Source organism: Mustela putorius, unplaced genomic scaffold, assembly GCF_011764305.1.
Source record: "Mustela putorius furo isolate JIRA1106 unplaced genomic scaffold, ASM1176430v1.1 tig00003901_pilon_pilon_pilon, whole genome shotgun sequence".
Classification (NCBI taxonomy): Eukaryota; Metazoa; Chordata; class Mammalia; order Carnivora; family Mustelidae; genus Mustela; species Mustela putorius.
Genome location: NW_025422049.1, coordinates 7,807,950 through 7,823,895, shown reverse-complemented (window position 1 = coordinate 7,823,895; position 15,946 = coordinate 7,807,950). Strand labels below are relative to the sequence as shown.

Sequence of the window (15,946 nt, the reverse complement as noted above, 5' to 3'; positions counted from 1 at the left end):
TACATCATGGCCTTTCTCCTTAAGGTTTACATATTATTCCTGTTCATTAGTATTATTAGTAGGAGGAGTATAAATGCTATTCTTTTAAATGGTCTTAACTGGTGAAAGGAGAAGACCACAATCTGTGTCAGAACCCAGTTTTGTTATTTAGCCCGTGAAATCCGCAAGGCTGGGAGCCTCTGCCCTTAACCAGTGTGCTTTGTATGTGGAGTGGTTGATTTCTTGTGTTGAAACAACTGGTCTCCATCCCAACAAAGGCAAGTACTTTGCTAAGCGTTCTCTCTCTTCAGGAAGATCTGTTGAGCTCGCTGCCTGGAAGACAGGGCACGCGTCCAGGCCCGCCACACGCAGGTTGGCCTCCCCAGCTGGTACAGAGAGGTAAGTGCCTGGGAGTGCCAGGGTAGGGGTGGGGGGAGGAGTGCGGAAGGCGGGGTGGGAAGAAGGACCAACTGTGGACTTGGTCACAAACCAGGGATCTGCCTCAACTTGGCCCTGTGACTTCGGGTGGGTGGTTCAGCTGTCCGAGCCTCCTCTGAGCAGTGGGATCATAATAGGGGTTGACAAGGCTGGAAAGATGAAATGAAGGAATTCATATAGAGCACCTGGAACAGGGCCAGGCTTGCTGTAGGCCTTCAGTAAACATTAGCTACCCCACTAATGATGATTAAGAGCCTAACCAAAACAGACAGAATAAACAAGTAGGGGCCTTGGAAAGAGCCCACATGTTCCCTGAAGCTGGGAACATTTTCTCAGTACTCCAGGCACAGGTGTAGCTTGAGCTGTCACTGTTCAAGTCCGTGCCCAGCCTCCAGGGCCCGAGCGGGATACGTGTGGATGCCCGGCGCGGAGACTGCTGTCAGTGATGGGGCCCAACCTCAGCTCCGCTCACTTGTCCAGATCCCACAGAGCCCCTCGCACCAGTGGCTGTGAACCTGGCGGTGCCACAGCTGGCGCCCAGCCGTAGCCTTGCCCTCTCCCCGGGATCCCTGTGTACGCGTGTGGTGGAGGGGGCCCTGGGGACCTCTGCGACGGGAGCCCGAAACACCCAGCCCCGCAGCAAGGGTTTTCCTAAGGGGCAGAGCTCTGAGCTCCTTCGTGTCATGCTTTGAGGACAAGGACAGCAAGACCCCCTGGAACCCCTGGCCAGGGTAAGTGACCTGGCTCCTGGCCCAAAACCTTGGCATGATCTTTCAGGCATATACAAGGGATTTGGTGGGTGTCCTGGAAAAATGCTGGTTTCTCCACATGCCACTTGGTGCACAGCCCTGTGCAGTGCATTCGCTGAGGGAGCTGCAGGCACGGACCACTGGTCAGCCATGAGCCCAGGTGCCTCTGTTTGTTCGGGGGCTTTTTATCAAGGGCCTATGGCAGAGGCCTTCCTCGGCCCCTCTGTCAAGGCCTCCTCATGTGGGGCCGTGGAGCACTTCCAGATGCATTTCCTCCACTCAGTACTCAGGACTTTTCCAGTCCTAGCCTTTTCTCTTCCCTTCCTCCTGCATGTGGGTCCCTAAAATGGCGGGAGCCTCCTGTTCAGGACTTCCTCCGCAGGGAGACCATTCCTCGAGGCTGCGCTAAGCCACTCAACCCTGGCTGGAGCCATTCCGTGGGAGAAAATGGGACAGTGGGGTCACTCTGCACCTTCTCTGGTTGACCCCCAGGTTATACTCTCAAAGGAAGTGACTCAAGCCTTCACTGTTAGTTCTCTCTTGACTTCCTGTTTCAATCGACTGCTCTGAAACCCGGCGACTCCGCTCTCTCTGGCTCAACTCAGCTCTTGACTAAGAGGTGCAGTAAGCAGGGTGGTTGGTGTTGAGGAGCCTGAAGCCTGAAAACCTCATGGGGCACTTCACCAGGGGGTGCCGGCGTAGTCAGCTGCGGGAGGCGGAGGCTCTCACGGGCCACTTGGCCAAGGGGTGTCAGGAAGTGGCAGTGGGAGCCACGGGGCGTTCGTGGAGGATGGCAGCAAAGTGTCTGTCCGCCCTTCCTTCCACCCTCCCTCCCTCCCTCCCCCTTTCTTTTAGATTTATATATTAGAGAGCAGGAGCGGGAGGGGCAGAGGGACAGGGAGAGAGAATCTCCAGCAGATTCTGTGCTGAGCACGGAGCCCGACACGAGGTTCGATCTTAAACCCTGAGATCATGACCTGAGCCGAAATCGAGAGTCACCCCCCAGGTGCCCCGCAAATGGTTTATATACGCTTCTTGGTTCCGAGGTAAACCATTGGTCCTTCTCTTTAGCTCCCAACACCCTGGCTGAAATCGTTGGATGGGTCACATTCGAAATCCAACAGCAAGGGCCTGTAAGAAGCCGGGGAAGCAGTCCCCTCACTATTATTTCTGGTTCTCTGAGGACGGGACGGGGAGTCGTCAGAGAGCACGGAAACTGAGTTGCACCTAATGACTGTTCTTAGATCTAAGCCTGTCCCTGGTGCCCGTGGACAGCCTGCTGGACAGTGTGTTATTGAGACTCGTGCTTCTAATTTAAAAAAAAAAAAATGTAGAGCTCTTTGAGATCGCTATGTCCGGTGGTCTGAGGAGACCTTAGTAACTTGACTAGTTTGCGTCTGTGATGAAAGAGGGGATCTTGTTCAACTTCATGAGGGAAAGTGGCTCCGAGTGAGGTGCGTCACCGTGGACCCCCTCCTCCAGAGCCTTGACGGTAGCCACCCTGCCTGAGGAGGAGGAAGGGAGAGAGTGGAGGGTGGGGTGACAGAGATCCTCTTCTCAGCTCTGGGCTCTGACAGATTTGGCCACACAGGGTGAGGCAGTCAAGAAACCTGGGTGGAGCGCCCTTACAGAGCTATGGAGGCCCCCCACCACGCCTGGTGGTCTTTGGGGTCTGCAGTGAGGGAGCGGGAGCTGTATTGGATGAGATTTTTTACCAGGCGAAGATTTTTAGGTTTGTTCATGCCAGTCCTGCTGGTTAACGAACCCAATTAAACGTCCACCCAGTTAAGCTTCAGAATGAAGTTAAGTCAGTCAGTCAGCCACACAATCTGGACTTCACTGAGAAATTTCTGGATGCTGAGAAAGTGGCTACTGCAGAAATAGCAAATGGTGATCAGGAGCCCTCCAGTGGACTCTCTGGGCAAGAGCTTTTCCAGAGATGGCTCTGGGCCCAGTCACTCAGCAACAGGCCCTCAAAGGAGGAGATGGACGTATTCCCCACTAAGGCGCTCTGGGCCAGTACCAGCTCACGGGGGACTTGATACAGGGGCCTGCTAGGGTTTGCATGGCGATGGCCCTCTGCCTGTCCTGCTGAACTGGGGGATGCCTCCGAGAGCCCCCAGTGTCTTAGTGTCCTAGTTCAGGACAGAATTAGTGGCCCACTGCTGGGCCCTGTTGGATACTGAACACATGCTCGATGGTTGTGAGGTAATCTTAAGACCAGAAATCCCCATCGTGTCCCGAATCCCAGCAGATGTCTCAAATCACCTGGTGGAAGTGATTCAAGAGTCTTCCATACTAAAATATAAATGGTACCTGCAGGGATGTACAGAACTTGGCCTCAAGGAGGTCTCTTCACTCCAAGAAAAGATCTCAGGAGTGTCCCTCTGGCTCCCTGGCATATTTCCCAAGGAGGCACCGTCTCCACCAGACCAGTGAGGTCCCCGAGGTAAAGGCTTCCTGGACTACAAACGGGGCTGTTCACTTGCCTGCTTCTCCTGGTTAATAACAAGCAGGAACGGTGTGCGCTGTCATCCACACAGAGACAGACCTTTCCCTTCCTGAGTGTGGCAAGGGATGCTCGGTCTAACGGGCAGAGCTGCGTGCAGGATGGCTGGCTGGCTGGCCTGGCCATGTCCATAAAGGAGGCTCGCTGTATTTTCGCGACCGGTACACTGTGGCGAGTGGCCTCGACATTTTGGGGGGCCTCTGGCAAGACTCAGATTGGCATGTAGAGCAAGCCTCCCTGTGGGGACTAGCCCCTGGGGTAGAAATGAGTTCTGCTCCTAATAAGCTTCTTGTTACCTGTGTGGGTGCTCCTCAGAAAGGCCCCAGTGCTGACAAGGGGGGTACATCACAAACAGGCAGACTATGCTCGTCAACCACACAGGGAGACTGAAATGTCCTTTTATTTTATTTTAATTTTTATTTTATTTTATTTTTAAGAGTTTATTTATGACAGAGAGAGACGGCAAGAGAGGGAACACAAGCATGGGGAGCTGGAGAGGGAGAAGCAGGCTCCTTGCCAAGCAGAGAGCCCAATGTGGGGCTCGATCCCAGAGTTCTGAAATCATGACCAGAGCCAAAGGCAGAGGCTTAATGACTGAGCAACCCAGGCGCCCCTGAAGTGTCTCTTTACCCCAGAGCAAGCAGATCCGCTTCTAGGATCCACAGGAAGATGGCCATTGGGAATTCAGTGTAGGGAAGGAAAAATTCTTTCTCTACCCTTCAAGGTCTTCTACCTCGATTAAATTAAATTTAAATGAGACAGATTAATAAGAAAAAAAACCCAAACACTGTCATTATGTGGGCACAGAGGCCCAGTAATGAAATGAAGATCTCAGGAAATGACCAAAGTAGGCAGTTTTTATACTTTTTAGACCAAGAGACATTAAGCTTATGAAGAATTGACAGGATAAAGAAAACAGGTGTTTGGGGGCATGACTAGGGGATTCTAAGCAGAATTTAGACTGCGGTAGTAGATTAGGGGAAAAAAAATACCACAAGGTTTGTTTCTACTGTTTTCTCAGCTTTAAAGTCTCTGTCTCTGGTTGTAAAGATGTTTTTTCACTTCTTAGTACAAAGAGGGCATTTTTCACAGGGGGGATCAGTTTCCCTCTTTCTTGGGGGACAGGACAGTCTGAGTGTCCTTATATGAGCTACAACTTCTCTTTTAAAAAATCAGTATGCCAGGGGCGCCTGGGTGGCTCAGTGGGTTAAGCCGCTGCCTTCGGCTCAGGTCATGATCTCAGGGTCCTGGGATCGAGCCCCGCATCGAGCTCTCTGCTCTGCGGGGAGCCTGCTTCCTCCTCTCTGCCTGCCTCTCTGCCTACTTGTGATCTCTGTCTGTCAGATAAATAAATAAAATCTTTAAAAAAAAAATCAGTATGCCAGCGTGGCACATTTTGGGGTGGCCTGCCCTTGGCCCCACATCGGAAGCCATCCTAGATGGGTCCCACGTGCCTGGGCTGCGGCTGGTGTCTGAAGAAAACACGGGGCAAAGCTCCTTGGTGTGGGTCCTGCCGGTGATTGCTTGGATGGGACACAGAAACACATGCAGCAAAGCGGAAGTAAGCAAGGGAGGTAACCTCAGCCCAAATCTGGATGATTTTCCAGAGAAGTCGTGCACACAGCACCACTCCTCAGCGGGAAAACGCAAATCAAAAGCACAATGAGATCTCACCTTGGGGGGCGGGGGGCAACATTGCCACGCCAAAATGTCTCTTTGGCACCAGGATTAATTTAGGCTGATTCTTTTTAAGAAACAGAAGACTCAGGAAGTTTTTCTTTTTACCTCTTTTTGCCTTTTCCACACTGCCTGGGAGAATTTAGATAGAGGCCCTCTTCCCAGAGCCGAGCTACCATCCTACACAGTGACAGTGTAATGTGACAGTCGCTGTGGTAGACAAGGAGGAACCAAGCCAAGCCTCTGTTAAAATGCCTCCCTGCGTCTTGTTGTTTCTTTGTGGCCCAGCAAATATCTGTTTACCAGATATTTATTCTTTTTCATCTTCCTGTGAATGGCTTTCCTTCCCCTTGAAGCCTCAGACCCCTCCCCGCTTCTCCTCAGTTGAGGAGGATGTACCTAACTTCATTTTTGCCTGTCTTTGGAATGTCTTAGGTCTATGGGGATTCCCCGCATGTATATAGTTAAATTTGTTTCTCTCCTATTATTCTGCCTTGTGTCATTTTGATCATTCAGCCAACCCGCCAAAAGTACCAAGAGGGGTAGGGAGAAACTGTCCCTTCTCTGACAACCTTACACTTGGTGAGATGGCTACTGTCAAAAAGACAGGAGATAACAGGTGCTGGCCAGGAGATGGGGACGAGGGAAGCCTCGTGCACTTTGGTGGGAATGTAAATTGGTGTAGCCACTATGGAAAAATGGCATGGAGGTTCCTCAGAACCTTAAAAATTGGATCACTATATGATCTGACAATCCCACTTCGGGTATGTTCATGGCAGCATTATTCAAATTATTCACAGTAGCCAAAACTTGGGAACAACCTGAGGGTGTGTAGATGGATGAAGAGATAAAGATATATATAAAGTGTGGGAGAGATATATAATGTGAGATATATATATATATATATATATATATATATATATATATATATATAAAATCTCTGCTGTCATTTGTGGCAACATGGATAAAACCAGAGGGCATTTTGCTAAGTGAAACAAGCCAGACAGAGAAAGTAAATACTGTATGATCTCATGCATATGAGATGCATATGTGGAATCTAAAAAAAAAATCAGATTAAACTCATAGAAACAGAGAGTTGAACGGTGGTTGCTAAGGGCTGGGAGAAATCAGATGTTTGTCAAAAGATGAAAAAGTTCTAGGGAGCTAATGTTTGGTGTGGTGGCCACAGTTGTTAATACTGTATTGTGTACTTGACATTTGGTGACCGAGTCTATCTTTTTCTCTTTTTATCAAGTTTTAGGTATTTATTGATGATTTCGTGCATTTAGGGGGAAGTCTTTCCTGGATAAGTGGAAAATCGTGCAGGTGGCTTCTGGAAGCCCTGCATTTTAGGCAGGTTTATAGTGAAACATTTCATTTAGAAGTCTGGACCTTCTTATTTTTTTTTTTTTTCTTTAGAAGTCTGGACCTTCTTCCGTTTGCTGTCATCTGTGTTTACTGAGTAGACCTTGTGTTGATTACTGGGACCCAGTGTGTCCGAGGGTTGTGGACTGAACGAATACCAGGCGCCAGACATACAGTGCTGCTCCTGTACCTCTGACCCCACGACAAAGGAGGAGAGGCCCTGCGCTTGGCAGCTTCTTGGAACGTCTCAGAAGATCTGGAGTCCGGAAGGAGAGAACAGGTCTGCAAGGAAGAGATTCTGTTAAGAGAATAGATCTTCAGACTTCTTTCTATACACAGGAAAGGTAACTGTGTGAGGTGAGGAGTGTATTACAATTACCTTAATTGTGATCATCATTTCACAATGTGTATGTATATCAAATCGTATTACGCACTTTAATTCTATACAATTTTAACAATTAAAAAGAAAGCTGGGAAAAAATACAAATAAAATGTCAAGCAGATCCCTTGATGGGTGGTTCTGTTGAGTTCAGCTTTATCCTTGCTGACTGTCTGCCTACTGGGTCTGTCAGTTACTAATAGAGGGAGTGTGGAAATCCCTCACGTTAATAGTGGGTAATCTATTTCTCTGCATTTTTGTCAGTTTTTGCCTCTTGTATTGTGACGCTTTGTTGTAAAGTACATATATTTCAGATTATTGTGTCTTCTCAGAGAATCGACCCTCCCTTATTATGTAACACCCTCTTTATTCCTTGGAAGTTTCCTTGTTCAAATGCCTTTTTTGTCTGAAATTAGTATCGCTACTCCAGCGTTCATTTGATTAGTGCCTCTGGTACCCCTCTCCCCACTCTTTTACTCTCAATATTTGTGTGTTTTTGTATTTAAATTGGGTTTCTTATAGACACCATAGAGTCCGGTCTTGTTTTTCACCTGCCCTTACAGTGTCTTCTTTTAACTGGCGTATTTAGAGCACGCCCGTTTAAAGTGATTATTGATAGTTGGATTTATATCTACCATGTTTGTCAAAATTCTGTATTTGTTGCACTTGTTCTTTGTTTTTTTCTTAATCTTCCTGTTTCTGCCTTCTCTTCTAATTGAGCATTTTTTATTATTCCATTTTCTCTTCTCTCTCAGCGTATCAGTTATATTTCTTTTTAACTTTTTAGTGGTTTCCCTAGACCTAGACTGCGCAACATAAATTTACAACTAATCTAGGTCCGCCTTCAGACAACACTGCACCACTGTCTGGGCAGTGTGGGTGTAACAGAGAATCTCCAGCTCCCCACTCCCATCCCTTCATAACACTGCTACCGTCTCTTGCACTGACCTCCGCTATGATCACCCGTATGTTGTGGCTGTTATTCCTTTGAACAGTTGTCCTTTAGAGTAAATAAGAAAAACAAAATATTGTATTTTAGTCTTCACTTATGCCTTCTCTGATACCTTTCCTTTATTCATGTAGACTCAAATTTCTGACTAGTACCATGCTCTTTCTCTCTGAAGACCATCTTTATCGTTGACTGGTGACAAAAATTCTCTCAGTGCTGTAAGTCTGAGTGTTTCACATTGAATTATGTCTCCCTCCAGAAGTTATATGTCAAAGCCCGAGCTCCCAACATGACTGTATTTGGAGACGGGGCCTTTAGAAATGTCATTGATGTCACATGTGGTCATAAGGGTGGGGCCTTATGCAATTTGGCTGGTGTCCTTGTAGGAAGAGGAAGAGACTCAAGGATGTGCGCGCACGCGCAGGGAGGTCAGGCGGTGCGAGGAGACAGCTGTCTCCAAGCTGAGCAGGAGGCCTCTCGAAAGGCAACACTAAAGCACCTTGATCTTTGACTTTCAGTCTCCAAAACTGTAGAAAAATCTACTCTCTTCTTGCTTGCATGATTTTTGAAGCAAGTCTGATGTAATTCCTGCCTTTGTTCCTCTCTAGATAAGGTGTTTTTATCCTTTGACTTTTTAAAAGATTTTTTTTTGTCTTTGGCTTTATGCAATTTGAATATGATATGCCTAGGGGTGTGTGTATGTGTGTGTGTGTGTTTGTGTGTGTGTGTAGATATATATTTGTATGTAGGTATGTACGTATATTGGCATTTATCCTGCTCAGTGTTCTCTGAGGTTTCTAGATTTGTGGTGTGGTTTCTGCCATTAATTTTAGAAAAATCCCAGTCATTATTATGTCAAATAGTTCTGTTTCTTTCTCTTTTCTTCTACTTTGGATAGTATCATGATACGTATGCTATACCTTTTGTAATTGCCCCACAGCTATTAGATATTCTGTTCCAATTTTTATTGTTTTTTATCTCTTTACAGTTCAGTTTGGGAAGCTTCTACTGACATATCTTCAAGTGCTCTGATTCTATCTCCAGCCCTTTCCAATCATCTGATGATCTATCAGACAATGTATACTTGATTTCTGTTTCTAGTCTTTCCTTTATATTCTCTCTTAGAGTTTCTCTCTTCATTTCCATTACCTGTCTGCTCTTGCATATTGTCTACTTCTCCCACTAAAGCCCTCGGCGTATTAATCATATGTATTTTTAATTTCCCTGTCTGATGATTTCAAAATCTCTGCCATATCTGAATCTGGTTCTGACACCTGCTTTGTCTCTTCAGGTTTATTCTTCTTTCCTTTTATCATGCCATGTACTTTGTTGTTGTTGTTGAAAGCCAGTCGTGAATTATCAGGTATTAGGAAGTAAATAGGCCTTTGGTATGATGTTTATTTTTACGTGGTTAAGAGATAAGCTATATTTACTGTTTCCTGTCTCTGTAGCATCAGAGGATTCAGTTTCCACTAGTGTCTTTGTTTTTGTCCCCCAGCATCTTTCGTTTCCCTAGAAAACAGTTCTACTGTAGAATTTGAGCTTACAGTTCTTTTCAGCTGTAATCCACTATTATAAATCAAGAGCCCTGTTGATGTTTGGTCAGGTCTAGACTGAGGACACTCATTCTAGAATCCTGGGATTAGGTCTTAGTCTTTTAGTGTACCTGCCCCCCCTGGGCTGGGACCTTCTCAGGTGTTTCTTTGCCCGCCCCCGCCCCCCCCAACACCTTATGTGAAGAAGGAAGGCTCAACAGCCTTGAGTTGCTCACTTCCCTTACCCCCAGTCCCGTAAGGTTTCTCCCTCGCTGGGTAAGCCTTTGTTGTGGAGAATCCTCTTGGCTTCTTTCAAGATAGTTCTTTCTTGCCTCTCCCTGGCCCAACAGGAAGCAGTTTTGCTCTGCTCCTTATCAAGAGGAGCTGCGGAGGATTCTCGGAGTAGACACCATCATTGTGGAGTAGGTGGCTACCTTAGATGGGTCCCCCAGGAGTTTTCATCTCTCAAGCTAGTCCACAGCTCACTGAAGCTGCCGTTCAAGGCCAGCGCCTCCTGCCTCGGGGGTGCAGCATTATAGTCCGTGCAGTCTGATATCTCTGTCATCGCCGGCTCCTCTAGGATTAGGGTGCAGTTGGTCCCATGACCTCAATTCTCTGATGTCCCCACCAAGACTCATTGATTTTTAATCTGTTCATATTTTTTCTTGTTGTGAGGATGGGAGTAAAGACTTGCAAGCCCTTTAAGTGTTGGTGTAGAATCTTTCCTTTCGATTTTAGACAGTGTTTCTGTTAGCTCTTTGGACATATTAAAAGAGCTGATGAAAGTCCTTATGTAGTAATTCCAGTGCCTGTGCTTCCTTGGGACAGTTCTAGTTCTGTTGCCTGCTGTCCTCTCCATACGTGGGCCATCCTTTTCTGATTCTTCGTGTGCCTCGTAAAATTTTATTAAAAACTGGACATTTTGAATATTGTAATGTGGCGACACTGGAAATGAGATTCCCTTCCTACCGGGCTTCCTTGTTGCCACCTGTTACAGTTCGTGTTTATTTAGGACTTCTCTGAATTAATTCCGCAAAGACTCTCTTCGTTTTTGTATATAGTCACTGAAGCCTTGGTTCAGTTAGCTCAGTGTCGGCTAATGGCGGACGGAGATTTCCTTGAGTGCCTGGAACAAATAAATCTTGCCATCATTTCTGAGAGGCTCAGAATATATTTCTAGGAACATGTGCAGTTACGACAATACAGACACTGGAAGATAAGGTTATGCTTTTCACCTTTAAAGACTATCACAGTTTGATTCTGGAAGTCAGATGGGGGGCACTGGCGGGCACTGTGTACTTACTCTAGCCATCGGTAGCATCTCTTAGGGTTTCTGTACTTCACACTCTTGATGAAGCTAGAGACATGTTGTTGCTCCGCACTCGAGTTGACCAAGCTGGAAAGGGAAGCTTCCTGCCCCATCCTCAGTTTGCCTGCAGCCCAGGTCCATGGCGCACCTACCACATGAGATCCACTCGATCTTTCTGCTGGGTAAGAATTTCCTTCTGGGGCTGAAGAGAATGTTCTGGAAATAGATAGTGAGGTTTGATGCAAGAATTTATAAATATACTAGAGACCTCTGAATCGTACATTTTAATAGGGTGAACATGATGGTATGTGCATTGTCTCTCAGTAACAATGTTATTTTACAAAAGAAGAAATAATACTGTGGAGAGCATAAATCCATCCATGTACTCAAAAAATACCAATGGACCGGCCACCATTGGACATTTCTAGGGACTAGGAACCAACAATTGAACACAAATTCTTTCCCTTGTAGGCCATATATTCTGGTATTAGACGAAAAGCAGTGAGGTAGCTTTTCGTAATATCTCTGTATAATATCTTAAGAAGATAAGCATGCTCAAGAGTATCAAATAATTTGATTTACGGCTTCCTAACTGCCCTTCATGTATGATCTAGTCTGTAGTTTCTGCTCATTAGGGTCCCAAAAAGCAACAAGTAAACTTTTCTCAAAACAAACACGATAGCGAAACTTTACACAGAATTGCCAAAACATTGAAGGAACCAAAATGTCCTTCACTAGGTGAACGGCTGAATAAGCGGTGGTACATGCAGACAGTGAAATATTATTTAGCATGAAAAAGAAATGAGCTATCAACCCATGAAAAGACACGGAAGAACCTTAAATGCATTACTAAGTATTTGAAAAGGCTCCATCCTGTAGAATTCCAACCATAGGACATTCTAGAAAAGACAGAATCAGGGAGACACAAAAAGTTCAGTGGTTGCCAAGGGTTGGGGTCATTGGGATGGTGAGCAGGCGGAGCACAGGAGTTCCGGGGCCACGCGACCCTGTTACTGTCCTGGTGGCCACGCAGCGGTACTGGTTTGTTCACAGCCACAGACTACACGACATCAAGAGTCCTCTGGTTTCTTCTCCAGACTCCCGTGGAGTCTCTCTCTCCTCCTCACTCCTGATATTCAACCACATGGCGTCTTCTACAAAATATGAAACTCTCCTAACTCAGGATCTTTGCCCAGAACCTTTCATCTGGCTTACTCGTATTTATCCTTCAAGTTCAGCTTTCGTGTTCATCCATCTCTTGGAGTAGCCGTTTTGACCTCACAGCCTCTGTCTGAATCCATTGTATTCTCTCCTTGTACCATGTCCCTTATTGGACGCACTGACCACCATCTGTGTATTTACTCGTTTACTGTCTGGGCCCCCAGCTGGGTGGCCCGTTTCATGAGCGTAAGGAAGGCGTCTGCCTTGTGCACTGATGTATTCCCAGCACATAGCCCGGGGCCCAGCTGGAGTAGGTGCTCAGTGCACCTGCTGACTGTGAACAAATGAATGGACTTGGTGAGGTTGGTGTTACTAGCTTAGAGTACTTTAGCCACTCACCCGCTGCCACACAGCTAGCAAGTGGACAGAAATGGAGGAGGCCTCAGAAGTATAGTTCCTAGGTTACTATACCATCTGGGAAAGTATTTGCTAAGAAAAGAGGGATGGGGCATGGAAAGGGCAGTGGAGAAGATTCCAGAACAGTGACTCTCAGGGAGATGGTCCCAGGTATGGTGGATGGGGTGAGAATGTGCAAGCTGCATATTCAGTATTTTACTTTTGTTGAGAAATATCTTCTGTTTTCATAAAACAGACTGCTGAGACTATCCTTTCCCCTGGCTCGGAAGGAGAATAGGAAATACAGCGCTTTTCCTCTAAAGGGCAGATTTGTTTGGTTTTCCAGAAGGAAGCAGGTTTCAAAGTCGATAGGGAAACCGCCGCCCTAGGGCTTTCTAGCATTTCCTGAAGCAGAGCAGAGGTCTGCAGGGCATGGGACCCCTCACAGAGGGGAAGGTGGGTCTTGGCGACACCTGTCAGGCTTCATGTTCCTCCCCCCACTGCCTGCCCTCCACACCCTGCCTTCTGCCCATTGCTCAGAGGCCACATGCCCCTCCAACCGCAGCCCTCCCTTTCACCCGCATCATCTCCGTGGGCTTAGCCTCTGCCCTCCGCCTGGACTAGGCTGCTTGTCATTCTCTCTGCTGGGCGGTGAGAACCCGTGTTTCTCGCTGAGATTAGTTTCGGTGGCCCTATGGCCGTCTGAGAAAGGAAGGCTGGGTAGTCCATGAATCAAATCCAAGGGCGGACAGTTGATCTGAAGGGAGAAACCAACGTGGTACGGCATAAGGGCGGCGGCGGGGACTGTGTTTGGGTAGAGGCTTCTGTTTCTTTCTCGGCTTGGATCGTGAGGTGTGTTGTTTTGGCATGTTGTGGTTTTTTGTCTGTCCACTTGTTAATATATAGGTTAAAACTAGTCTTTCTGGGAGAGGACCCTTATTTATCTAGAGTGATTTCACACATTTTTGGTGAGATGCAGTAGCATTCCCTTTTCAAAGGACTGATGGGAAGGGAAGAGTGAGAACAACTTCTTATGCCAAAGAAACCAGATACGGTGTGAGGAGACTGTTCATCGACATTTAAATCCCCACCTACCGTTTTTGTTTTTAAGAACTTCGCTAGGAAGGAAATTGACTAAGTCAGAGCTGGGAGGAACTTTTGAAAAGAACCCAGCTTCTCATTATTGTATATACAGAACAAGAGGCCCAGAGAGGGTACGTAACTTGTCCAAAGTCACAGAGCACTTCAGAGTGGCTGGGGCCGATTTCTAGCCTGGAGCTCAAGTGGGAAGCAGTATCTCTTAGTGAAAGGAAAGTCGTGTGAGTTTTAAAGAGTTTCTTCTATTTTTTGTTATACGGTTATTGTAAGAGAAGTTGGAAGAACTTAGTGTTTTAATTTCTCTGGAGTCCTAACCACTTCAAAATGATCATTGTTAGTATTTTTGCTGTGTAATTTTCCAGATCTTTCAATGTATATGTATCCTGGCAAAAATGCTGTATTTATTAAAATTGGATCACACTGTGCATACTTCTCTGTAATGTAATTCGTAACAGATGCTTAACTTATTGTATTGAGTGAATGTACCTTTGTTAATTTAATCAGTGCCCTAGATAGACATATAAGCTTTTTCAGATGTTAAGCTCTTACAAAAGATGCTGCATTAAAGATTTTTGTTTGTACCTTTGTTGCTGAAGTTGTGTCTCTTTACTGATAGGTGTGTATTTTTGTAGGAATGTAGTGCTGTGGTGTGGGGTGGCTGTGAGCTCCAGCTCTGGAATTTACTGTGTGTCTTTACACACATCACAACGCTTCTGGGCTCCAATTTCTTCATCTTTAAGTGGGAGCAGTCATACTACAGCTCAGCTGGACGTGCTGGGAGGATTAAATGAGATAATACATGTAAAATCATTAGTTAGTGCCTAGCACATAGCAAGTCCGGAATCTGTAATAGCTGGTGTTAGTGCCTCAAGAAGATTAGTTCGTCAACACAACCCCCTTTGTTTTCTTTCTTCCTTTTCTTGATTAAAGATTTATTTATTTTATTATTTATTTACTTGACAGAGAGCACAAGCAGGGAGAGTGGAAGAAGGAAAAGCGGGCTCCCTGCTGAGCAGCAAGCTGGTTGCGGGATCCGATCGCAGGATCCCGAGATCATAACCTGAGCCAAACACAGTGACTCAACCAACTGAGCCACCCAGGCGCCGCCCCCGCCCTCGCCTTCTATTACTCTGTAAAAGAGAGTAATCAGTTTCTTTTCATAAGGAGCTTTTTAGGTATAAAACTCCAGTAGCTAAATTAATATTTCCTATTTCTAACTCAGTTTCTCCAGAGGATAAATAATAAATTTCAGTGAATTGTGGGCAGTTGAGCTACTCACCATGTTCTGGTTACAGAGTTTAATGCTAGTCAAAATGGAAAAGCATAGCTTTTCATCGAAAGTTTTTCGTTTAAGATTTTATTTAAAACAACAACAAGAAGACTATTTATTTGACAGAGAGAGAGCAGGAGAGCACACAAGCAGAGGGAGCAGCAGAGGAGGAGGGACAAGCGGACTCCCCGCGGAGCAGGGAACCCAAAGCGGGCCTCCATCCGAGGACTCCAAGATCATGACCTGAGCTGAAGGCAGATGCTTAACTTACTGAGCCACCCAGGCATCCCTCAGCAAAGGCTCTTGAGTAAAGCTTAGCCGTTTTGTGATAAAGAGAGCCACCTTAGACTCTTGGTCCTTTGCAAAGTGCTCAAAGCCCCACGTATCCCATAAAAGCAGTGGGATTTCTAGGCTGTCACCGGCAAGTGTCCCGGTGCCTCAAAGAAACGGGCAGGTTTGGGGAGGTGAAAGTGAAGCGGCAACAGCCACGAGGTTCTGGAGTTTGGTGTCAGGCCAGGGCTGGTGTCCCCTGCGCACAGCGGCGGGGACCCTCTGGCACACCCTGTTGGTGTTGGGCCGCCAGTAGGCCCAGACAGCTGGAGCTTCCACAGTATCTCTTCTAAGGCGCGCAGCTCCTTCTCCAGGCTGGAGGCGGGAAGGGGTGGATAGAGGTTCCACAGTGTCTTCCCAGGTTTTAGTCTGTCCTCATGGGTTCAAGGGAATCCTTGCGGGTTCCCTTGTACAAACTGAACCCCCACCCCCCGCCCTTGACTCCTTAACTCCAGGACCAGCTGCTGTTGGCTGCGTGCTCACCATGGGCCTTTAGGATGTTAACCTGTGGCTAGGGGCAGGTACCGTTCTACAGATGTGGCCACTGAGGCACACAGGAAGTTCAGCCAACTTGCCCAGGGTCCCACAGGGAGTAGAGAGTGGGGCTGAGCAATCTGCCTCCGTAACTCGTGGCTTCTTTCTCTGGTCCCACGGCAGGGTGGCTGGCTCAGGCATCGTGACAGTCCCCACACTGCCTGGCAAATGGCCCCTGTCACCCAGCAGCCGGCATAGGCTTATTGACTGAAGGTCCCAGGTACAAAAAGGTGTGGGAGGGACCTTATTTTCACAAGAAAACAGCCTG

At 46.9% G+C, this 15,946-nt stretch overlaps 1 long non-coding RNA gene across 2 annotated transcripts in view; it reads left to right on the top strand.

The window, feature by feature from the left end:
- Positions 1-14,130, top strand: part of LOC101673799 — a 62,821-nt gene extending 48,691 nt beyond the window's left edge. For both annotated transcript variants that reach the window (XR_001181043.2, XR_001181042.2), the window contains exons 3-4: positions 291-378; positions 6,772-14,130. This is a non-coding gene — a long non-coding RNA (uncharacterized LOC101673799). The remainder of the gene's footprint in view (positions 1-290; positions 379-6,771) is intronic.
- Positions 14,131-15,946: the final 1,816 nt, after the last annotated feature.